Source organism: Bradysia coprophila (genome assembly GCF_014529535.1).
Source record: "Bradysia coprophila strain Holo2 chromosome IV unlocalized genomic scaffold, BU_Bcop_v1 contig_5, whole genome shotgun sequence".
NCBI classification, from domain to species: domain Eukaryota; kingdom Metazoa; phylum Arthropoda; class Insecta; order Diptera; family Sciaridae; genus Bradysia; species Bradysia coprophila.
The window spans coordinates 2,999,500-3,025,805 of NW_023503374.1; the positions used below are offsets into that span (position 1 = coordinate 2,999,500).

General features: G+C 36.9%; 1 long non-coding RNA gene across 1 annotated transcript; it reads left to right on the top strand.

Moving 5' to 3' along the window:
• The first annotated feature begins 3 nt into the window (after positions 1–3).
• On the top strand, positions 4–23,996 carry LOC119071610. Its single transcript, XR_005086693.1, has 4 exons — positions 4–125; positions 6,295–6,297; positions 12,865–12,869; positions 23,985–23,996. It is a non-coding gene; the product is annotated as an uncharacterized LOC119071610 (long non-coding RNA).
• The last annotated feature ends 2,310 nt before the right edge of the window (positions 23,997–26,306 follow it).

The window sequence follows — 26,306 nt, forward strand, 5'->3', positions numbered from 1 at the left end:
CAGTTTCGAAAAATGAAAGGTCTTCTTCAATTTAGTATGCAAGATTTCTGTACAATTAATGTTGCAGAAACATCTATACTGTAGTACATACAGAATGATTAGAGTAGAAGACTGTTGCATTCTTTGTTCGAAAAAGAGTACAAAGAGTACATAATCGGTGAAAAAGTAGCGGGCTTGCTGCAGCCAGTCAAAAGTAGTAGCAGTGTCGAAAAAGAGTACTCTATGTTATAAATAAATATGTTATCCCGTGAACTTGCTTTTCTACATAATTTTTCTTCTTTTTCCCGAGTTGCTCTGATCATTTCTTATAATTTTGTCTTTTCTATATCTCATCTCAATGCTAAGTTGTTTCACTGTTTCTTTAAGTGTTTAGTGTTCTCATTCAACTGATTCTCATGTTATTAGGCTCTAGACTCGGCTTCAGATGTGTAATTATGACACGAGCATACAACGATTTATGCAACAGCGGCATATAAAGTTTGCAAATCTGGACATCTCACTGAGTTGCCCAAAAACGGTTCAGACGGTTCTTGTTTCAGAAATAACTACTTCCACACTCAAACCAATTTACATTTAAAAATTTGAATTTTAAATTGAGCTGATATGGCGAGGATGATGGTTTACCTACCTATATACAATGATACACTTATTACATTATGTGAGTAGCAGTGTGTTCACTTATAAAACTGTACTGCAAAAGTGTACAGATGTGGATTTTTTTTTTAATTTTAATTGAGCTGCATTTAGTTCTTGAACAAAAACACCCAACACCCCATGAACTACATTTCAAAGTAGTAATGATTACGTACAAATCAGAAGCCGCATATCTTTGTGTCTGTTTAAAAGTTGAAAATAGCCCAGTTTAGCAATAAATTATTCGCCAAGAGCCCGTATAAAAAAACCGTTTTTTCGTCGCCCAGCCGAGTCGATGAAACTAAATTTGGCAATTCTCGTAAGCGACGTAAACAACATTTGTTTCATTTCACTGTTTGAACACGATTTTTCGTATAGAACGTTACGACGTTATGCTTAAAGAATCATTCGAATCGATTTTGAATATTCAAATGACAAATCCAAATCATCTTTACCAATAAATCATGGAGGAATTGGAATTAGACATGCCACCCACATTGCTCTGCCTTGCTTTTTGCCATCAATTCATGAAGTTTCCGATTTGGTGGACAAGCTGTTATCTTGACTCGACTTGTCTTGACTTTCGCAATAACAAGCTTGCCCCTGTGGGCTCACCCATGAGATTATTTGAACGTGAGGACTTTGACTTGAATGATCACGAATGAAAATCAAGTCCTAATCCTCCCTTTTCTCTCTCCTAGACTCGGTTCATTGTACACCAGAGAACAATCGTGCGCTTCCTCTCGTCGAGCAAACTCATTCACATTCGCACTCTGCCTCCGGCACTTTGTGTACGATGAACTTTGTCAGTGGTGGGGCCACTACTTGGATTACTTTGACTTATATACCAAGGATGAACCAAGGTAACTAACTCAACCACCGTCGTTCGATCTATGTGGTCGGACTAACTACACGGCAGTGGGGAGATGAACCAACCACCTGAGCTCTTTCATTGCTCAGAAATATTTTTGTATAGAATTGGTATCGTGAAGAAAATTACCTGTAGCAGGAGACTTACCAAACCACACGTCATACAAACCATTCATTCAGATTCATTGTTATTTCGACCATTTTCAAGCGTTGGTGCGTAATCATTCTTTTGATTTTCGTATCATTCAAGAAAGCGTTCTCCAATAAGCCATTAGCGCGTGAAACGAGAGAGATAACATTAAGATCAGATATACATATCTTTAGCAGAAGGTAACACAGCCAAATTATTACATAAAACCGTTTACACTATCGCTAGACAAAGAAACGAGAATGCTCCCATCAACAAACGTCCGAGAAAAACTGGAATCGCCGTTCCGACAGACACCGCGCAACGGGAATGCTACGTGTAGAGGATACGCTCCTCTTAGGGAACGTGCAAGAAACGCTCAAACTCAGAGGCTGCGAAGCCCTTTAACTTTACGGATAGAATAGTTTCTACAAGCGAGGCAAACGTTCCCTTCAAGAAACGTTAGAGAAAAACTGAAGGCTAACGAGCCATAACTTTGACTTGACATACGTCGACAACCATCAAAACCAACAACAGGCCGAAACTCGAAGCGCGCAACATCACGGAAAGAAGAAACTCTAGACAACAACAAATTGCAAACAAATTGTACTTGTGCACGTACGAAGAGCGAAAACAAGAATAAGGCACAGGACCATCGGTTAAGTATCTGTTTGCCAAAACTGGTAAAACGGCATATCCAAACCAAAAGCGTAAATGCTCCATACAAGAAACGATAAAACAAAACCGTGAGATATGACGCATTCAGAGAATGGTAACTGTAAAGCATCAACCATTCGCTCATCAAGTTACATCGCACGTACCGTAAACCGTTACCCTATACAAACCGTATCTGCTTCAACTGGAGTCAGAGTTTTCTCCAAACCGTGCTGCACTGTGTCCCGAGCGTGTCATTTCAGTATCATTTACGCGGGACAAACCGGATTTGCAACACATTGACACCACGACCAGAGCCTTCGTTCATCATCGAGTTTCACTGGTTATACAGCTCCGTTCGATATTTCTCCTGTTAGTTTTCGCATTGGCATTCGGCCTCTATTTCTCGGCATTTCCCTCAAATTCATGAATTCCATTGAGCAACTTGTCGAGAAACAATGTTGGTAATCATCCCGTTTCACCGCCTAAGTCTCCGTCCGTCGAAATTTCATTCGGGAAAAACTACAATCGCTCGCGAAAACAGTCGGACACAATTGTAAACAACTTTAAAATCAAACAAACCAAAAAAAACAAAGAAATAACTTGAAAAACTAAGACAAATTCGACGAGCAATAATTTGGTGGACAAGCTCCAGTGATGGTGGAAGCAGAAAGAATTTGGTACGAAAAGTTTGGGGAGTTACCGGAAGTTAGGAATATCCAAAGAATTTGGGAGTCAAATGAAATCACAAGTAAAGTCGATTCCATCAGCAGTTCCTTGAAAGAGAAAAGTGATCTGTACATGAAGTGCTTGGCTGCAAGCATTACCGTTACCACGAAGGCGACATGCATTTTTCCCCGGGGAATTATCACCCAGGCAGACAAAATTATTGACCAGACTGGTTGATGAGAATTATCACCCGGGGAATTATCACCCAACTATGAGAGATATATCACCCAGCTAATATTCAATTTACTAGGTTGATTGTGCAACCCTTTAAACGAGTCCACAATGTACTAGGTCGATTGTGCCACCAATTTTATATAAAAAAAATTACACAGACTAATTATTAGACGATGCAGGCCCGTAACTAGGATCGAATTCAAGGGGGGCACAGAGGGGGCAATTTTTTTTAAAACCTGGTGTTGAAAAAAGTCCTTCTACATCATTCTTACAAATCTTGATATATCGAAATGAGTGGTGCGGTGGTGTCACTGGTTGCATATATGCATATCGAGATATTGGAACCTCAATCGGGATATAAGTTTATGACCATTTTTACGCATTTGACTCTATATTGAATTTCGATATATCAAGTACTGATAAAAGGTGCACAGATGACTTTCTTAAAAAAATATTTCTAAAATTGCGTAGAATCAACGCTCTTCAAGCAAAAGTGGTACTCTAAATAGGGTACTGAAACTAGACAGTGCTCCATACAAATTTTTCCACTGTAAAAAGAGTGGTGATAAAATTTCATACAAAATAGTCTATTTGGCAGCTGTCATTAATAGCACTTTTGCTTGAAGTGCGTTGGTAGAATTCAAAAGATCTATTCCCGGGTGAAAAAAAAGTGGTATCTGAGACCTATTTTAGACCGGTTCGCTTGTATGGCAGTGAGACTACGTATTTTTGACCTTTGAGACCGAAAATTCATCGAGATTGTTCATCGGAATTCATCCGAGAATGGTGAGACGTCTCATTCGAGAATGGTTTTGAATTTGCGAGACGTCCTGAAACTAAGTGAGTGGTCTCGTTTTGGATTTGCTAGACCTGGTGAGACTGACTGAGTGGTCTCGTTTCGGATTTGCTAGACCTGGTGAGACTGACTGAGTGGTCTCGTTTCGGATTTGCTAGACCTGGTGAGACTGACTGAGTGGTCTCGTTTTGGATTTGCTAGACCTGGTGAGACTGACTGAGTGGTCTCGTTTTGGATTTGCTAGACCTGGTGAGACTGACTGCGAATTGCTATTTTAAAGACAGGAAAAAAAAGATTTTTTTTAGACTGTTTGAAACGTCTCTCATATTCGAGCTTTTTTTAGACTGTTTGAGACCTCTCTCATATTCGAGCTTTTTTAGACTGTTTGAGACGTCTCCCATATTCGAGTTTTTTTAGACTGTTTGAAACGTCTCTCATATTCGAGCTTTTTTTAGACTGTTTGAGACTTTCTCTCATATTCGAGTTTTTTTAGACTGTTTGAGACTTCTCTCATATTCGAGTTTTTTTTAGACTGTTTGAGACGTCTCTCATTTTTCGAGTTCTTTGTTCGTATACTTCTTTATTGAGTCAACAACAGATGGCCACCACTTTTCATTTTTTTATATAATTCGCTATTGTAAATGTAGAGAAGTGTTAGTAAATTTTATGAATTTATGAATTTTATTTTTACCTTTTTTTTATTTCGTGATGTTTTTTCCGGTCACCCATCCAAGTACTAACCGCGACCAATGATGCTTAACTTTCCAGTGCGGACCGCCAACGACCTTACGCTTGCTGCTAAATCTGACATATGTACTGGTAGTTCTATTTTTGAACTGTTGTTACAAATGCTGAGACTGGATGAAAGGTCTCATTGTAGTTAGGTTTCCAGATCGCTTTAGACTAAGTGCGTAGTCTCATCGCTAATAAATATGGTTGGACAGTGCGAGACCGGTTGAAACGTCTCTTTGGTAGAAAATATTGTTTCGGATTTTTGAGACCGGCGGAGACGCCTTTTTAGTAGAAAATATTATTTCGGATTTTTGAGACCGGTTGAGACGTCTCTTTTTCAGAAAATGTTTTTAGCCCCGTACGAAGTACGAAGGGGCTTATAGGATTACGATGCCGTGTGTAATTGATGGAATTCGAAGCAGACGGTAAGGGCAAAGTGTTTGCCTATGTTCATAGATGACGAATCCGCAATAAAAATTTGGGCCGTCTGTCCGTCACGTCGATATCTTGAGTAAATCAAATCCGATTTCAAAAAAAAATTTTTTCTTTGAAAGATAGTCAAAATAGTGAGGCTAAGTTCGAAGATGGGCATATTCGGGTCGGCCCTTCGTGAGTTAGGGCCACCTAAGTGATTTAAGGTCTTTTGGTGATATTTATGGCAAAATAAACGATGGAAATGACAATGACACGGCAAATGATAGGTATTGTCAATACCAGTCCAGGAAAAAAAAGTTTTTTAAAATCGGGTGAGTGGACCGTGAATGGGGGACTGAAGTTTCAATAATTTCGATAGACAACATTATTCTAAGCAACAAATTATTCTAAACTATCGCAAAATTATAAACATTTATATTTTTAATTAATTGTTTTCTGATTTTCAAGGATCAGTCAAACATAAAAAAGACTATACGTCTCTATATGCCTCTCTTTTCTTCTCATGTCATTTTTTCTTAATTCTCTCACGAAAAAGGTTTGCTTTTAGGTTGAATTTGGGTCGTAGCCGTAATTCAAATATGAATTAAAAGTACAAAACTTGAAAATTCTGTAATAGTGTAGAACAATTTTTTGTTTACAATAACATTCTTAATCAAAATACAAAAAATGTCAAAAGTTCAATGTCCCATTAGGGCCTTAGAAGTGAAAAGCTACTAGGGCCCTATGTGTATTTTACATAGAACTCGAGCAAATTTCATTCGTTTTTCGTAATTTTTGTGTCATTTGGAAGGTAATCAAAGGCCGAATAGAATGTTGTATAAAAAAAATTAAATTTGGGTCCTCGGACTAAGGCCGCTACTAGGGCCCTATGCGTATTTTACATACAGCTCGAGTAAATTTCATCCGTTTTTCGTAATTTTTGTTTCATTTGAAAGATAATCGAACACCGAATAGAATGTTGTTGAAAAAAAAATTAAATTTGGGTCCTCGGACTAAGGCCGCTACTAGGGCCCTATGCGTATTTTACATACAACTCGAGTAAATTTCATCCGTTTTTCGTAATTTTTGTTTCATTTGAAAGATAATCGAACACCGAATAGAATGTTGGTGAAAAAAAAAATTAAATTTGGGTCCTTGGACTAAGGCCGTTACTAGGGCCCTATGTGTATTTTACATATAACTCGAGCAAATTTCATCCGTTTTTCGTAATTTTTGTTTCATTTGGAAGGTAATCAAAGGCCGAATAGAATGTTGTTGAAAAAAAATTAAATTTGGGTCCTTGGACTAAGGCCGTTACTAGGGCCCTATGTGTATTTTACATATAACTCGAGCAAATTTCATCCGTTTTTCGTAATTTTTGTTTCATTTGGAAGGTAATCAAAGGCCGAATAGAATGTTGTTGAAAAAAAATTAAATTTGGGTCCTCGGACTAAGGCCGCTACTAGGGCCCTATGTGTATTTTACATATAACTCGAGCAAATTTCATCCGTTTTTCGTATTTTTTGTTTCATTTGGAAGGTAATCAAAGGCCGAATAGAATGTAGTTGAAAAAAAAATATATTTGGATCCTAGGACTGAGGCCGATACTAGGCCCTATGTGTATTTATACTCAATAAATTAAAATTTTAGGGCTATTTGAAATTTTTGTTTTATTTGAAAGGAACGTCGTACGGGGCTTCGTAATTGCGCTATGCGCAATTTCTAAGATGTACACATTACATAATAATTTTACTTTAACTACTTTAACCGGCGCATAGGCTTAAGGTCAAAGTAGGGTGACAGACGCACTAGGGTCACGTACGCAATAGATATACGGGTTTGTACGGGGCTCAGTCGCAGCAAACGCTCCGACTGTTCTGATGGCTCGTTTTTTTCACTTCTGAGACCGGTAGAGACGTCTCTTTGCTAGAATACTTTTTGTTGGACTTCTGAGACCGGTTGAGACGTCTCATTTTCAGAAAATATTTTTTTCCGTTCTGAGACTGGTGGAGACGTCTCTTTAGTAGAAAATATTATTTCGGATTTTTGAGACCGGTTGAGACGTCTCTTTTTCAGAAAATGTTTTTTTTTCACTTCTGATACCGGTAGAGACGTCTCTTTGCTAGAATAATTTTTGTTGGACTTCTGAGACCAGTTGAGACGTCTCATTTTCAGAAAATATTTTTTTCCGTTCTGAGACTGGTGGAGACGTCTCTTTGGCAGAAAATATTATTTCGGGTTTTTGAGACCGTTTGAGACGTCTCTTTTTCAGAAAATGTTTTTTTTTCACTTCTGAGACCGGTAGAGACGTCTCTTTGCTAGAATAATTTTTGTTGGACTTCTGAGACCGGTTGAGACGACTCATTTTCAGAAAATATTTTTTTCCGTTCTGAGACTGGTGGAGACGTCTCTTTAGTAGAAAATATTATTTCGGATTTTTGAGACCGGTTGAAACGTCTCTTTGGCAGAAAATATTATTTCGGATTTTTGAGACCGGTTGAGACGTCTCTTTTTCAGAAAATGTTTTTTTTTTCACTTCTGAGACCGGTAGAGACGTCTCTTTGCTAGAATCATTTTTGTTGGACTTCTGAGACCGGTTGAGACGTCTCATTTTCAGAAAATATTTTTTTCCGTTCTGAGACTGGTGGAGACGTCTCTTTAATAGAAAATATTATTTCGGATTTTTGAGACCGGTTGAAACGTCTCTTTGGCAGAAAATATTATTTCGGATTTTTGAGACCGGTTGAGACGTCTCTTTTTCAGAAAATGTTTTTTTTCACTTCTGAGACCGGTAGAGATGTCTCTTTGCTAGAATAATTTTTGTTGGACTTCTGAGACCGGTTGAGACGTCTCATCTTCAGAAAATATTTTTTTCCGTTCTGAGACTGGTGGAGACGTCTCTTTAGTAGAAAATATTATTTTGGATTTTTGAGACCGGTTGAAACGTCTCTTTGGCAGAAAATATTATTTCGGATGTTTGAGACCGGTTGAGACGTCTCATTTTCAGAAAATATTTTTTTCCGTTTCTGAGACCGGTAGAGACGTCTCTTTACTAGAAAAATTTTTGTTGGACTTCTGAGACCGGTTGAGACGTCTCTTTTTCGTGTGGTCTCACAATGGAAGAAATATTTTTTCAAACTAGTGAGACTGACTGAGTGGTCTCATGATGGAAGAAAGCAAAACTTTGCGTAAATTGAACAAAAATTATTTAGTTCGTTCGCTAAAGCTTGCACAGACTGAATGTCTCTGTTGTTATTTCTACATTGCACTTCGATTTCAAAACCCGAAGTACAATTTTCGTTTTTTTTTTTTTTTGATTGAATGATTGTTTGTACGCACTAACACTCACAAAATTTAAAAAAAAAAAATTTCCATCGTGGACCACAAGTCTCACAGTTCTGAAGAAAATTTTTTAATCTTCACGCTATAAGCGCATTTCAGAATTTGAATGATGAACCAATGAATCAAAAAATAAATGACAATAAAGCGAGTAGATTAAATTCAACGATTTGATTTAGCTGTTGTGCGTTTCATTTTGAATTTACAGTGGACTTCACGTGAAACTTTCTTCCATCATGAGACCACTCAGTCAGTCTCACTAGTTTGAAAAAATTTCCATTGTGAGACCACACGAAAAAGAGACGTCTCTACCGGTCTCAGAAACGGAAAAAAATATTTTCTGAAAATGAGACGTCTCAACCGGTCTCACAAGTCCAACAAAAATTATTCTAGCAAAGAGACGTCTCTACCGGTCTCAGAAGTGAAAAAAAATATTTTCTGAAAATGAGACGTCTCAACCGGTCTCACAAGTCCAACAAAAATTATTCTAGCAAAGAGACGTCTCTACCCAAGGGGGTAATCACTAGTAAATCAGTAAATCAAGTAAATCACGGTAAATCACAAAAAATTTTGAAAAATTTTTGAAAACTTTTTAATTGTCACTGGATTACATTTCGAAGTATCGTGGCCGTAAACATATAGGATAAATTTCATGAACTAATACAAATTGAAGTAAATAGATTCAAATTTAGTAGAAACTTCATTTTTGATTTACTTGATTTACTGTGATTTACTGTGATTTACCGTGATTTACCGTGATTTACCGTGATTTACCGTGATTTACTGAGCTAGTAAATCAGTGATTACCCCTCGTCTCTACCGGTCTCAGAAACGGAAAAAAATATTTTCTGAAAATGAGACGTCTCAACCGGTCTCACAAGTCCAACAAAAATTATTCTAGCAATGAGACGTCTCAACCGGTCTCACAAGTCCAACAAAAATTATTCTAGCAAAGAGACGTCTCTACCGGTCTCAGAAACGGAAAAAAAATTCTGAAAATAAGACGTCTCAACCGGGCGCACAAGTCCAAGAAAAAACGAAATGAAAACATAACTACAATGAGACCACTTGTCCAGTCTCACAAGTCCAAAGAAATATTTTTTCCATCGTGAGACCACTCAGTCAGTCTCCACAATTCAAAAAAATATTTTCTGCCACAGAGACCACTCATTCAGTCTCGCACTGTTCACAAATAAATGTTAGCAAAAAGACTATTCGTTCAGTCTCAAGCGATCTGGAGATATAACTGCTACGAGACCACTCATCCAGTCTCGTACAGATCACGCATAGATGTTAGCAAAGAGACTACTCGTTCCGTCTGAAGCGATCTGAAAACATATAAGCAAAGAGACTACTCGTTCAGCCTACAGCATTCTCATTCGTTCATCCAAAATGTATTTAGCACACAAAAAATATTTTGAGACCGAAATGAAAATTCCAGCAATTTTGAGACTGGAGTTAGACCGTTGAGAATACGTATTTCGTGGTCTCATGAGACCGACATTTTCACCCGGGTTTCCTTTTTTAAGCGTACATTTTAAATTTTTTTCATACAGAAATATACATTATAGGCCCACGCTCTTTATTTTTGTAAGAATCGAGGCTTACACACCTTTATCACAAAGGATTTTGGGACCGAGGTGCATGGGTTATTACTGGGTATGTATGTACGCCTGCAACAGAGAGGTTTTCAGGAGATTTTAATCTTAGATGATAGTATTCTACACTTGAGGCAGGAATTTTACCCGACTACCGAGAAGTCTGGTGTTTTTATTTTTCAGTAACATAGTAATAGATTTCCAGACCCCTAACATATCACTACTTTTGAGTCGTTTTCACCTAAAATACGTTACTCATCGAAAAAAAGAAAAACTTGTGGTGGCTAGATTCGACAAACGAATAAAGTTGAGCTATGGGTGGGTTTAATCGGCTAGCCCTTGTTCCACAACTGTCTAATAAATTCGCAAAAGGTGAAAACTCTGGCACCTATATCATGCACGATGACATACAGAACATACAGACAAAGGAAACGAAAGAACAACGAAAGTTCAACTATGCAACCGATTCGAATAATGAAATTTATGGTGTACCTACGCGTTTTGTCTTGAAGTAAACATATACTTCTTCCTGTTTACGGATAACCTTAAAATATCCTTTGGGGTGGCAACCGAAATCTCTGGGGGGGGGGGGCAATGTTACCCCTAGCACCCCTCTAGTTACGGGCCTGAGACGATGCGAGAAAAAAAGAATTTAACTCCTAAGTTACCGACACCGTTCCGGACTTGAGGAATAATTTTCGGATATTAAATCTCAGTCTTTGAACGGACATAAAAGTACACAGCGTAACAAGATTTGAAAGCTACTGCAATTAGCTGTCGATTGTCAATCTTATACTCCCATCTATTCCTTACACACCAAAAAAAGAATCACGAAAAACAGTTAATTTTTCACTGAGATTCTTCTCACGCCGTTTTTTTTTTTGACTTTTGAAACATTGCGCGAATGTGCCAATAGTATCGAAGAGAGACTATTGACACGCTTGTGCGAATAGTACCCAAGATATACTACTTGCACGCGTGTGCGAATAGTGTCGACGTTTCACTGACTATTTGCTGTGCAGATAGCAGCTAAAAATTGTTACTGCAGCAAGATGTAATTAATCAGTAGTGACGGGATTCAAGTATGCGAAAAACGTTTTTGCTCAATTTTTCTGACTCTTTTCTCCTCCCTTTCCAATCAAGGCCAAATTCTATCATTCTCTAATAGATGTGCTTATCACCCGTCACTTAATATAAAGAAAAGGAAACACGATTATTATTCTGTGCCAACACACCAACAATTCTTTAACAAATTTATTTCAACTATATTAATGGTTTCGCAAGAAGCTCACGCCGCCACTAATTGTACAACATATGCTTCTAAGCGACTCTACAAGCTGTACTTATATTTCTGCAAATAACGAATAGTTAACAATTCCGTCCGTGTATCGCACATAAAACTTAAGTATCCGAACAGCCCCATTCATTATTAATAAAAACCAATTTCCGTAAACCATAAAATTCTTATTGAATCTATTCATGAAGAATGGTTACATGATAGTGAACACACTACTTTACGACACATATTTTATTGGAGCAAAAGCGAAATTCTCTCTTCCGACTGCCACAGTGGATCTTTAATAATAACATACATTAATTAAATTTATCGATCAATTAATTTATTTTACGATGACCACGTAGTACACAACACAAAAGTTGTGTACAATAACCGTCCCCCCGCCCAAACAGTGACCGACTTTTATTATATATACAAATAAGCAGCACACAAGAGTTTATGTGGACTGTAAATCGTTTTGACTCCCTGCGTATAAGGATAAGTGAAGAAACTTTTCAGACGAAAGTGCAGCTGCTGGTTGATGCAGATATTTGTGTATGATGTGGGGATCAGGTTTGCACGTGTAACATGAAAACTAGTAATTAAGAATTATTAAGAATTTTTTTTTTTACAAGAGTTTATTGATTTAGAGCTATGAACCTAATAAAAAGTTATATCAAGTGGTGATACTGCAACCCTCCGAACTAAAACTCCTAATTCTAAACAAGCGAAAATCTTTTTCACACCCAACTTCAATCATGCCCGAACGTTAGTAAGCTACCACTACCAAAAATGTTTTAAAAAAAAAATTGAGGACGGGGGAGCATATTTACAGCAACTTTTTGAATTCTCCCCCTTAACTCCAACTTAAAATCTAGGCATCCATACGAGTTCAATAAGCTATCACACGTTACTGCATCTTCATCCTCATAAGTGAGGTGTTTAGAGGTTGGTTCCTAAATTTTGGTATGACAGATGATTCATCTGGCACTTCCTAACTTTCATCTTCAAAATTGACCGAGATATTGAATTTGGAAATATTGATGAATGAATGAATACTTTATTGAGCATTGCTATTTATAATACATTGTGTTACGCTACTTTACATTTGAATCGATCGTAAGTGTTTCTCGAGTTGCGTCTTAAAAATTTTTCTTCTTTAATTTTCACAGGCAATTCGTTAAATTCATATAATCCCTTGTAGTACAGACAATTTTGGGATGATGACCGGGAGACCTTCGTCAGTCTGAAATCGTTGTTGTTCCGTAGATTGTAGCGTTGAGTCTCTCCAACGTATTGTATATTCCTTGACAGATATTTTGGCAACTTTCCGCATTTCATTTTGTGTATAAATGTCATTGAAAGAAATTTAACACACTGTTTCACACTCAGAAATGATAGAGCGCTTAACATATCACTTACGCTCGTCGTCAATTTACACCTCAATATAGTTCGCATCGCCCGATTTTGTTGTTTCTGTAGTTTATCAAAATCACTTTCATTACCGAGGAACAGAATCGAGGCGCAGTAATCAAAATGCGGTGCTATCAATGCCTTGTAGAGAGTCACTCTGTTTTCGAAATTCATCTTTGCACTGATTCTATTGAAAAAACCGATTTTCTTTGCCACTTTTTTACACACATAGTCGACATGTTGGTCCATTTTTAACATTTCATCAATTATCACTCCCAGGTATACTTCATCATTTTTACCCGGTCAATGTTCTCTCCACCTATACCAATACTTATCACATTGTCTTCGATTGATTTGTTGCCGATAATCATAGATTTGGTTTTTTGCGTGTTTAGTTTCAATTTGTTGACGTTGATCCATTTGTTTATGCTCAAAACAAACGAGACATTGAAAACGTGTTTTGGTCCTAGTTTTCATTGACAGATGCAGCAGTCGCGATTTTGAATAGAAAAAGTTCTAATATAACTTCATTAGACAGTTTCGAAAATTTCGTCATGAAAAATAGGAACAAAACACGTTTTCAATACCTCGTTTGTTTTGTGCATTAACTGTTGTAGGTCTTCGTTCATTGTTTGTGATGCGTTTATAATGTCTGCATGTGATATGTAGAGTAATGTATCATCGGCAAAAAGTCCAATTTTACAGTGATTAATTGGTGTGCCGATGTCATTTATGTAGATCAGAAATAAGATCGCCGCCAGTTTAGCTCCTTGTGGTAAGCCATAATCGTTGACTAGTTTCGTTGAAGTCACACCATTGTACCTCGTACATTGAGTTCTGTTTGACAAATAACTCATAAACCAATTTAGTTCCTTTCCAGTCACTCCATATTTCCGTAGTTTCGTCAGCATCCGAGCACGATCTATTGTCTCGAAAGCCCTCTTAAGATCAAGAAACATCGCAATGATTGACTTTCCTTTTTCGATTTCAGCTTTCCATTCCATAATAATGAGATTGAACGCTGATTCACATGAGTGGTTCGGCCGAAAACCAGATTGTTCCTCGATTATTGCTGCTGTCTTGTCCAGATGCATTTCGAGCTGTTGTTTGACTATGTCTTCTAACACTTTTTCATATATCGACAGCATATTAATTGGGCGAAATTCGTCACATTTCACTGTACCGTTTACTTTCTGTATAGGAGATATCGTCAAGTTTTTCCATCCATCGGGAAACCATCCGGCTTTTAGTGATGAGTTAACTGCATCCACCAACTGGTAACCCACCACATCCATGGCGTCCAGCATCACTTTTTTTGTTAAAAATTCGGTGTCACATTCTGATCTGATGTTGTTCAATGACGAGATAACGTCTCTTGTGCCGATCATCTTGAATGTAAAAATCTCCTGACTATGACCGTAAAATTCAAAGCTAAAATCATCTACTTCATCAGGAATGCTGTCTCTAATCTCTTTAATGCTCTTAATGAAAAACTCGTTAAAACTGTTGGCAATTACGTCTTTGTCTGAGACAATTTCGCCGCAAAAATCTATACCAGCCGGTTGCTCACTACGAATTCCATTGACAATTTGTTTTAACACTTTCCATGTTTTCACTTGATCATTTTTCGCATCGAACAGTTTGTCGTGATAATACAAATTCTTTGTTTTTTGTATATTAATTGAATAGTTTGTACTTATCTTTTCGAATGCTGTCCAATCTTCAATGTTATCAGTCAGTGTGGCTATCTTGTACAATTCATTTTTCTGCTTTCGTTGAATCCGTAGATCTGCTGTGTACCACATATTATCATAATCACGTATCGGCATACTCTTAATGAAAGGCTTCACACAATTCGCCAGGTTTTCACTCACAAACTTAGCTTTATCGTTTACATCCATAGTGTTCATTGTCCACTATTCGATTTTTATAAGTTCACTTCTCAGTTTTTCACTTGAATAGTTCACTAGTCTTTCACTTGATCCGCTAATTCTGTTTCGGTTTTGGCTATTCGGTAATTGATGTTTGTATGAAAATAAGCAAAATTTTGTATTTTCAGATAACTCAAATTGGCTACGTTAAGTTAGTTAATATGAAAAAGTGCGGAAAAGTGCGATTTCGTAACTCCTACGATTTTCATGAAATTTTGATTATAGTTTAATCTCGGGCCCAAAATCAAAATAAGATTTTAAAAAAATGGGGCTATGCAAGCGCTTTTGAGAGCTAGGACTCCCGGAAGTTTCTATACAATACCATATAACAGCGTGTTTTGTGTGTGTATTTTGTTTCAGCTAGTAATTATGAATTATGATTGGTAAATGTTGGAAAAAGTGTTTTGATGGATATGGGTTATTTTCGTCATAGGTTGTGTGTTCCAAGGTTGGTTCCTAAATTTTGAGATGAGAGATGATTCATCTGGCACTTCCTAACTTCCATAGGATTTTTCGATGGATCTGGGTTACCTTCGATATAAGTGAGGTGTTCCAAGGTTGGTTCCTAAATTTTGGGATGATAGATGATTCATCTAGCACTTCCCAACTTCCATCGGATTTTTCGATGGATCTGGGTTATTTTCGATATAAGTGAGGTGTTTAGACGTTGGTTCGTAAATTTTGGGATGAGAGATGTATTATCTGGCACTTCCTCACTTCCATTGGATTTTTCGATGGATTTGAGTTACTTTCGATAAAAGTGAGGTGTTCCAAGGTTGGTTCGTAAATTTTGGGATGATAGATGATTCATCTGGCACTTCCTAACTTCCATAGGATTTTTCGATGGATCTGGGTTGCTTTCGATATAAGTGGTATAAGTGGTATATAAATTCCAAGGTTGGTTCCTAAATTTTGAGATGAAAGATGATTATGATTCATCTGGAACTTCCTAACTTCCGTAGGATTTTGCGATGGATCTGGTGGGTTACTTTCGATATTCCAAGGTTGGTTCCTAAATTTTGAGATGAAAGAAAATTCCTCTGGCATACTTCGCAACTTCCATTAGATTTTTTGTTGGATTTAAGCTGTTGTCGACATGAGATGCTCACAAAAACATAGCTAACGCCGACCCGTACGAAACACCTATTTGTATCAAAAGACTTTACTGTGAAACTCTTCATTTCTTTTACTTCATTCTCTACTGAAAAGCTATTCGCGCTTTAAAATCACTTGCATTATCCACTCTTTGCCTTGTTATCATATACAAATAAATTGTCGGATGCAATATAGACAGCCCCGTACGAAGTCAACTTTCATAAATTGCTATTTAAACAGCTATATACCGCTATATTTACCTACATTTTCCTATAAATAAACATTTCACAGATGAATATGCTATTATATAGCTCTATATGCCTGTATATAGCTCAATATAGGTGAATATAGATATATATAGATGTCTATATATGGAATGCCTGAAACACCCCACACACATAACAAATTATTTCCATGTTAACAGAAACTCTCTAAGTACCATTTTTCCCAAGATATATCACTTTTATTAAAATCTAATATGGCCACCGGCAGCCACTTCACGGTGGGGCTGAACCACATTATTTTTAGACTTCCGTGAACATGGGGATATTGGCTTGGAAATGATTGGAGAATGTTTTTCGAGTGATTTGACCGCAAAGTCAAAATCGTTTGGGTGGGAATGCTCGCAAAAGCTATATTTGTTGCTCAAAATGTAATCGATGGAACACTCCTGATTAAGCCGCGAATCAGAATGTTTTAGAATAATGTTTTAAGGTTGTAAAATGATTTGTATGACTCAAATAAGTCTTTATTATTCAACTGAAACCCATTTCACAGGTAATTAGACGATAAAAACTTAATTTTAAGATATTTAGTGTCCCCCACGCCCCTCCTCAGCAAAAAAGAAGTTTTTCCGAAATGTACCCAAAAACTAAAAACGCACATCGATTCAGGGATCTTTTGGGAGCTCAGAACAGCATTCAGTAAAATCGGACCAGCTCCTTCCCTATACAAAATTTTTCATTTCATGAAATTTCATGCACCCCTTCGAAACCATTTTGTCACAAAAGTTCAGTGAGTGGACATATTTTGATCGAAGTTAATTTGTATCTTATAGTCAGAGGTCATACCTTTGTAACGATACGTTTGTAACACGTCGAATTGGACTCCCTGAGTAAGGGGAAACCTATTGTGGTTGTCTAGAGATGCCAAATCCGCGAAAAAAAAATGTCCGTCTGTCCGTCTGTCCGTCTATCCGTCTGTCCGTCTGTCTGTCTGCACGATAACTTGAGTAAAACGCATCCGATTTTGAAAATTCTTTTTTTTCCCGTTTGGTAATGTCAAAAGACAGGCTAAGTTCGAAGATGAGTGATTTTGGATCGACCCCTCCCGAGCTGTGGCCCAATAAGTGCTTTACGGTTTTTCGAAGATATCTCCGGACATTTAAACGTTAAACTTGTAAGTGATACGTCAAATAAAAGGTATTTACAATACCGATCGACAAAAAAAAAGTTTATGGAAATCGGATGACCGACTCGTGAGTTAGACCCCTTGGTGTGGAACAGGCACAGGGCGGCAAGCAGTTTTTACTTGTAGGTCGGCCACATTTGAACATATTTCGTCTGTTTTAGCTTTATTAGATAGGTATTGACCGTACCAATCAGGGAAAAAAAATTTATGAAATTATGTTCTCCGGAGCGTGAGCTAGGTCTCTTGGAGTGAGCTCTTATCTGGCTACTCGGAAGTACAGTGAACGTTGTGTATTTTGACAATATCTCGAGTAAATTTTGACCGAATTTCATGAATTTTTTTTTGTTTGAAAGGTATTAACGAATGTAAAGCGTCGGTACTATTTCCGGTCTCCTAACAAAATGGCTGCCGGCGGCCATATTGGATTTTAGTAAAATAGAAATATCTTGGGAAAAATGATACTTAGAGAGTTTCTGTTAACATGGAAATAATTTGTTATGTGTGTGGGGTTTCAGGGATTCCATATACGGACATCTAAATATACCTATATACAGCTATATTGAGCTATATACAGGCATATAGAGCTAAATAATAGCATATATTTATCTGTGAAATGTTTATTTATAGTGAAATATAGTTAAATATAGCGGTATATAGCTGTTTAAATAGGAATTTATGAAATTTGTCTTCGTACGGGGCTGTCTATATTGCCTCCGGCAATTTAGTTGCATATGATAAAAATATCTCACGTAAACCCTCAAACCTCAACGTAGTCCTCATGTCTAACGAAAAATATCTCACAAAAATTCTCAAACCTCAGCGTAGTCCTCATGTCCAACAATTAATATCTCACAAAAAATCTCAAGCCTCAGCGTAGTCCTCATGTCTAACGAAAAATATCTCACGAAAATTCTCAAGCCTCAGCGTAGTTCTCATGTCGAACGAAAAATATCTCACAAAAATTCTCAAACCTCAGCGTAGTCCTCATGTCCAACAATTAATATCTCACAAAAAATCTCAAGCCTCAGCGTAGTCCTCATGTCTAACGAAAAATATCTCACGAAAATTCTCAAGCCTCCGCGTAGTCCTCATGTCTAACGAAAAATATCTCACAAAAAATCTCAAACCTCAGCGTAGTCCTCATGTCTAACAATTAATATCTCACAAAAACTCTCAAGCCTCAGCGTAGTCCTCATGTCTATCAAAAAATATCTCACGTAAACCCTCAATCCTCAACGTAGTCCTCATGTCTAACGAAAAATATCTCACAAAAATTCTCAAACCTCAGCGTAGTCCTCATGTCCAACAATTAATATCTCACAAAAAATCTCAAGCCTCAGCGTAATCCTCATGTTTAACGAAAAATATCTCACGAAAGTCCTCAAGCCTCAGCGTAGTCCTCATGTCTATCAAAAAAAATCTCAAGAAAATCCTCATATCTCACCATAATCCTCACTTTTAACAAAAAATGTCTCACGAAAATACTCATGTCTCACAAAGTCTTCACGTCTGCAGCGCCACAAATCCTCAATCCTCAAAATTTAAACTTTACCAATATCTCACCAATCCTCAATCAATCCTCAGCCAAGATTTGAGACTTTGAGATAGCTCAAACCGTTCTCAATTGAGACTTTATTTTTACTCGGGTTATTCTACACATTATTCTACTATAATGTCTAGGGCTGCTCTGACTCCGGGGAATGTGGGATATTGGGCTCAATGAGGTGTTTTTCTGGTCCGGAAGGCTTAAATATTGGACCCATATCTTTTTTTAGAATTTTAAAAAATAGTTTAGGCATGGGGAGTGAGGCGTTTTTACAAATGTACGAAAGCGTTGGTTAGAAGAGTAAAAAAGATATACACCATCATTCTCTTCTCTTCTAACCAACGCTTTCATACATTTGTACAAACGCCTCGCTCCCCATGCCTAAACTATTTTTTAAAATTCTAAAAAAAGATATTTATTTATTTTTATTTATTTTCGTTTAAAGACCAAATAACAGGCCAGAGCCCAATAACAATTCAGTCTATTATGACATGAGATATGGGTCCAATATTTAAGCCTTCCGGACCAGAAAAACACCTCATTGAGCCCAATATCCCACACTCCCCGGAGTCAGAGCAGGCCTAATAATGTGCACTATTTTTATGTCTTTACAAAGACATGGACCCACAGTAGTATAGATTGTAGCCATTTGAGGATGGCCTCGCGGCTTTCACGTTTCTTTGCTACCAACATATTTGTTTTACCACGCAATCCACAAATCTTTACAAAAATTACACAAAAAAACCCTAAACAAAACTTTTGTAACTTTTAACAGTTTTTAAGGATTTTGACAGATATCGTCAGCTTTAAACGAATCATTTGATTCTCCGCATATATGAATTGAATCCTCCAAAGGAAAAGATACCTGAATTCCTCCAACAACAAGTCCGCCCTAAAAGTCTTGTCTGGCCACCGAACCGGTTCACTTCTGTTATTTGATTTCACCAGTACCACATTTCCGTGCTGCTATCGGTACAATGAATGGACAAAGAAAATATCAACATTCTATTTCTATAAAAACTGGCAGAACTGTGTCCCATTTCCAGCGTGTTCACAACTTTTTACATTATCATTACAAAACGAACTGTATATTTTCACTTTTATTTAAAAATTTGTTAATTTTCAATGTAATTAAATAAACTTTTACGATAAATTTGCACACAAAAAAAATAATATTTTTCTTGGTTCTATGAATTATAAAAAAGTTGAACTCCCGATTCCCGGAGATAGAGGGTTTCATGTTTTTCATACCATTAAATAAACGTTGAATGTGAAAGATGAACTTTTCTGAAAATTTAATTTATCATTCCGTTGAGATTTTCCGTTTTAAGTAACATTTATACGCCGCGCCATATTCGAAACGATTTTCTGGGTGAGCAAAAAAAAAAGTTTGAGTGTATATATGCTTACAGTATTCATAAAAGTGGAATATCACTGTACTTCAATTACATAAAGGTGTTAAAATAGGTTTCATGCAAATATGTTGCCAAAAGTAAATATTTTCGTACGGTTTTTGGTGTTACCGATACTTTTTCTAGCACAATTAATTATACTTCGTTTTGACGCTGTCACTTCTAACTATTATGGTGTCGACCGACATAACGATCTTTTTAAAATTTCGACGATGTTAGAACTATCAAAAATGTCGAAAATACAACCCCCAAATACATAAGACAAGCAAAAAAAGGCGACGTCAAGATAGAAACAGAAAGTCAGAATTACTACAGTCGTTCCACTGACGTCAAGATAGAAACAGAAAGCCAGAATATACTTAGGATATATATGGCAAATTGATGTGCATAACATCGAAAAGAAACTGTTTCTGCCTCAGGTCGCAATATTGGTCTGACCATCATCACTTGCTTTCTATTGCACCTTGTGCATCTTGAATGACCGCATTTGAACAAGTTAAGCGTTCTAAAAATGGTTTTGATTGGTTTGTACCGAGTAATTCTGATTGCTAGGAATGAAGCTTAGGGAGCAACAAAGCAGATAAGACAACAATAAGAAACACAAAAAACCTTATAAAACGCTGATCTTATTCACAACAACCAATCCGTCATACCATAAATCTTACCTTGAAAACTGCAAACCTAGAGTATTTACCGGATTAAGGAGCGAAGCGCCGTAAGGCTTTGTTCAAATGCAACCAGCAAAAGCTTTCTAACGAATCGGTTTCCCACTGTTTCCAAACGAATGAGTTTCTCGACGTAACAACAGATTTTGAGCAGATTAATCCTTTTAACAATAGGTTCTTTAATGAGGAGGATGACTTCAACTAGGAAAATTTTCTTTCTTACTTTGAACTACACGTCAATATCGCTTAAGACCACGGCAGAGTAAAATAAACCAGGCAGCGGCGCGTCCCTTTTTGGAAACGTCAAATAAGGGACCTAATACACTGATCACTGATATAAATTGAAAAAAATTATTCGCAGAAAATATAGGGCTACTAGATTATTCAGGTCCCTAGTCAAATCAGCACTCCTGCCTCAAAAGTAAACGTCATTGTAAAAGTCATTGTCAAACTATCCAGGCATTTCAATGTTCAGACTGATAGAGACTAGGGAGAGCAGTTTTTCGATGTTTTTGCACTTGCTTCGGATGCAGAGGAACTGCTTGAAGTTCACAACAAAAGTATTGAAACTTTACCCATATTTTCAACTGATCATATCTCAGTGAGGGTGAATTTTCAAAAATGTCCTTAAGAAAAGTGATTGTTTTCGGTTTACAATCACTTGCCACCACTTGAGGATTTTTTGAAAGTGGTCTTGGCTTCTAGGGACCAATACCTTTCTAGGCAAACATAAACAACTCCACTGAAAAATGGGCCCGATTTCGGTAGGTTGTTTTTCAAACAAATTCCTCCTGAGATTATAATTGCAGTGAACAAAGAATGTTTCACAGATAAGATAAACGAATAATTGATCATTTTATGAAATGTATGTTGAAGGTAGTCGAGACCAAATACTGGTAATGCAAACCCTCAGAGAAATTACGGATCCCAGGCGTTTCAGGTGAATTCATTTTTGTATGTTGCCAACATGACATTTTCTTGTGATTAATGTTGTTGTACCTGCTAAGTGTTAATGGTATCGAATTCACTGTACCACTAGCTGCAACTTGACGCAAACAAATTCAATATGTGCAATATAATGAAACTAAATTTACCTGAAATATCCATGGAGAAAGTGGGTGTTTCTGTCGCTTCGCTCGTTTTTTTACCTCTAGTTTACAAACGCATTTCGGAACTTGTTGCACAAATAACTATTTCGTTTTCGTTCTGTTTTCTCGCCACTTTTTTTCACTGTGCTGTGCGTTCTTTATTAAATTTATGGAAATTTGGATATTTTTTTCGGATCCGCGTTCGGGGATTTTGTTGCGTATTGAACGTAAAGTAAAATCGTATCGCTGCCACAGCATTGCTTCTGTTTTCGTTCGACAATTCACTAAACAAACCATTAATAACCATACTCCCATTTAAATTCATAATACATTTTCGTCGAGAATACTCATAATGAATAAGATATATTGCAATCATCCCCAGCAGCACAGCACCACACACCGTAACTCCGTGTAAACCGTTTTCATTTCCGCTATAATATTATGAAAAATAAATATCTTTTGCTTACAACTGTACAACTGACTGGGAAATGTTTTTTTTTCTCTCTCGAAATTATTGCCTTTCAATAAATAAAGAACCGCCCCAAATTGAAAACTTATTTCTTTCGGTGTCCTTACTGTTTCAATTACTGCAGACAGCTGTTTTTCATCGCGTGAAAAGCTGGTTGAAGGGGACCAAATACTTTAAAATTGATTTGACCCGAAAGCAACCAGCTATACACAGCTTTGAGTGGTGTTCTCCGCAATGTTGTTACTTTTATGTGGAACCATTTATTATATTGGAAAAACTTTTTTTTTATTTTTCTTGTTTTACGTAACACATCACTTTATTTATACACACAGTTGGGGCTACGGTTTATTCATTTCTAAGGTGCTGAAATGAAATGATTAGATCTACGTTTCTACAATTACCTTGGTTGTAATATATGTTCGCTCGCCCGTCCTGTAAAAATTAAGTAAAATTTTAAAGGAGAAAACATTCCTATTCAGTCTATGATACTTTGGCGGGAAATTCGAATTCGATAAGACGTGCTAAGACATCATTGACTGGGAACATTGATGACTTTTAAGTATGGTTTAACAAAAAGTACGACGTGAGTTGTGAGAGAGATATAGCTGTCAAGTGAACAAAACAAAAACTGAAGAAATTCAATTTTGTCTTGGATTACTTTTTTTGCTAGGTGGAAATCAAGCCTTAAAACTCTTAACTCAACTCTACTGGGTCAGTTTGTGTCAACCATTTTTCAACCAAAACAAAGTGACAGTGTCAAAACAGAAAAAAACGGTTTTCAACCCCATGGGAGAATAATATGTTGGAAAAATAAAAATTTACTCACCTGAACTGTCATCAGAGAGTGAGCATCATTTGAGTGGAGAAAATAGGGATATTCAAACCACACGGATGAAATAGATCTTTGTAAACAAAGAAGAGAAATAAAGGAAGTTAAAAATTTTATTTCGACGATGTGATTTGTGGCCAGAGCGTAGTGAGCGCCACAAGTCACCCAAGAAATTTAAATTTCCCACTTTTTTCAACGAATTTTGGTCAATATCTATCCACACGTTCACGTTCCACATCGCTATTGTTACTCATTGTTACAAAAACGATCGTGGAAGAAGAGTATTCTGGATCTCTTAGTATACAATTTGTTTCGAGGCGGGCACAATGAGTGTCACTCATCGGTCCCTAACGTTAGGAATGTAAATAAACTGACCACAATGTCTTTTCTGTATTTTTTGTGTGTGTATTTTATGAAAACAATTTCTATTGTGCTGATGTCGAATACAGAATGTAGGGTAAGAATGACACAATGTATTCTGTTACACTGTTTTGTTCATAGCATGCACACAAGAGATTGTAAGCTGGAAAGACCGGGCTCTGTGCTGGATTTTTGTTTGTCTTCTGTTCATCCATTCTTATAGAGATTCAGAGAATGATAGGTTGATGCTAAATATATACAATACACTAATGGAAGCTCATACGACGACAAAATTTAATTGTTTCGTTCAATTCACTTCCATTTCATTCACGAAACCCGAAATCAGCATGATCCCGGAAAAAGTATAAAAGAAAAGTTTTTTTTTACTTTTTGCCGTTCGTTCTGCGATATTCTGTCGGAAAAGGCGAAAGTTTTTTTTTTCTAAAATTAAAAATTATATTTACTGTGTGCATCTGTACAATGTTATAGCATTTTCAACAATGGTTTACAATCAAGAAAAACTTGGTTAAAATGAAAAGAATAAAAAGAAAAACGAAGTCAAACAGGAAAATAAATCTAGCGTGTTTCTCCACAATAAAATAATCTCAGCGTTACGTTGGGTTGTCGGTTGTTTTCTTTTTTTCTGGTTTACGTACCGTACTTTCTTTCAAAACATTAAGTATTTAGTTAAAACGATACGGCTGTTTAACTTATTTGGGATTTTAATAACAAAGCAAAAGATTTTATTCATTTTCGACATTAAGTTGCACCATCAACCGTAATATACATTTATTTCATTTTTTTTCAGTCACGCCATTTGGGTAAGTAATGCGAATTTTATAGCTCTGGTAACACTTAAGGGACAACCATTTTATGCCTCCCACACTTTTTGGGATGATTATTATTTCATTGATTTAAACTTGTTATAAAAGTGTCGTTGATGTGTAAATCGATTGACGAAGATAAAGTTAAAGCGAATGACCCGTTTTGTTGTTCGTCATGCGATTAGGGAAATCATACGTTTTTTAAGCACGGCAGAGTAAAGTAAACCAGACAAAAGCGCGTTTTTTTACTCTGCCGTGTTTTAAGTGTTTCTCAGTTTCCGTTTTAGGGGCACCAATTATAGAAGAGGGAGAAGAGAGAAAGGATTCTGACAAAAATGAACAATAAGTTGAAAACCAGGCCCCAAAACCAGTCTCAGATATTTTTTATCTTTCATACCTAGCTGGTAGTAAGTGGCCAAAAGTCGAAAAATGGGGTTTCGTAGTCCGGATTTCATTTTCGTAAGGTGGCGATGACACGGGCGTGCATGGGTTCGTTGGAAAGCTGAGGTCGAGCACTATCGGGGCAAATATAAATTTCTAAAAATGTTATTAGAATCGATGGCACCTCTGTGAACTTTGACGAGGACTGTGACCTCACTAATGCAACTATTTGATTAAATTATTGTTTATTATGAATGTGGAGGACCTCAGCGTTACAGCGATAACAATTTTTAGTAGTTTGGCACGTGACTACTTAACCAAAAAAAACTGTCTGTTCCACTCCGCCAAGCAACTAAATATGGGTAAAGCTGAGGTCCTCAACATTCATAATAAGCTTGTCAGAGAAGAAGGAAAATTTCAATTTCAATTCGGATGCCGACAAAGCAAGATATGTGTCATTAACATTAGCAGAATCAAATTGATGGTTGGCGGCACTACCATCGAAACATGTAGGAACCCTGTTGGACAACAACAATAGCATTGCGTACTGGCAGGACGTCACTCCCGACATGCTAAATTAAATAACATGAATACGCCAACCGCTAATAATAAGCTTCATGACTACATCTCGATATTTATAAGGCTCAACAATCAGTACATTTTCCTTCAATGCGTGAACCAGGGATGATACGAGTAGTTCTGACTAACTACGAAACTTTACTGAATTCACCAATTTGTTGGTATGACTGCATTCTCCAAAGGATATCCACTCTGGCGGTAATGATACTAAATTCTTCATTGACTTAAACACGTCCACACAAAATGAGATATTTATTGAGAGAAGCTTATACAGATAATGCCTACATGATCGAAAACGTATTTAATCTGAATTCAATGCAACATTGATTCCAATAATATACACCGGACACACTTCATTTACACCTGCAACTGCATCACTGGATATGCTGGATACTCAACGCATCGACAACGACTTCTAAAATCAGCATTGAGCTACAGCTATAGTGTAGGATTATCATACCCGCGCGTCAGCAATAACAAGACAAAAATGAAATAATTTTTGTCGGCTGCGGAATTACGGCCGAGATATGAATCTGAATGGCTACCAGTACTTCGTACACAACTTAGGTACGAGTGTCGTCAGTTATTGCTGACAGATTCATTATTATGCAAAAAACTGTTCCAGGTTAATTCTCAATGTAACAAAATCGAACGCCATTTATAAGACCTTGTAGTTCGTGCGAGTCTAATCAAAATCATCATTACTATGCAATTCAGGTACGGCTAACAATATCTCTTCCACGTTTTCACGTTGAAGTGCCATAGTACACTTCCACATAATGTTCAAATCCATAACGGGAATATGATGACTACGTAATCGTATGTACTTAGGCATGCCCATTTACTACATTCACAATAACGAAATCATCACGTTTTCTGTAGTTAAATGAGATTTAATAGATCCATTCTTTTACGGCTTTTTTTTATAACATTGCAGGTGTTGAGGGAGTATAATAGCGAAT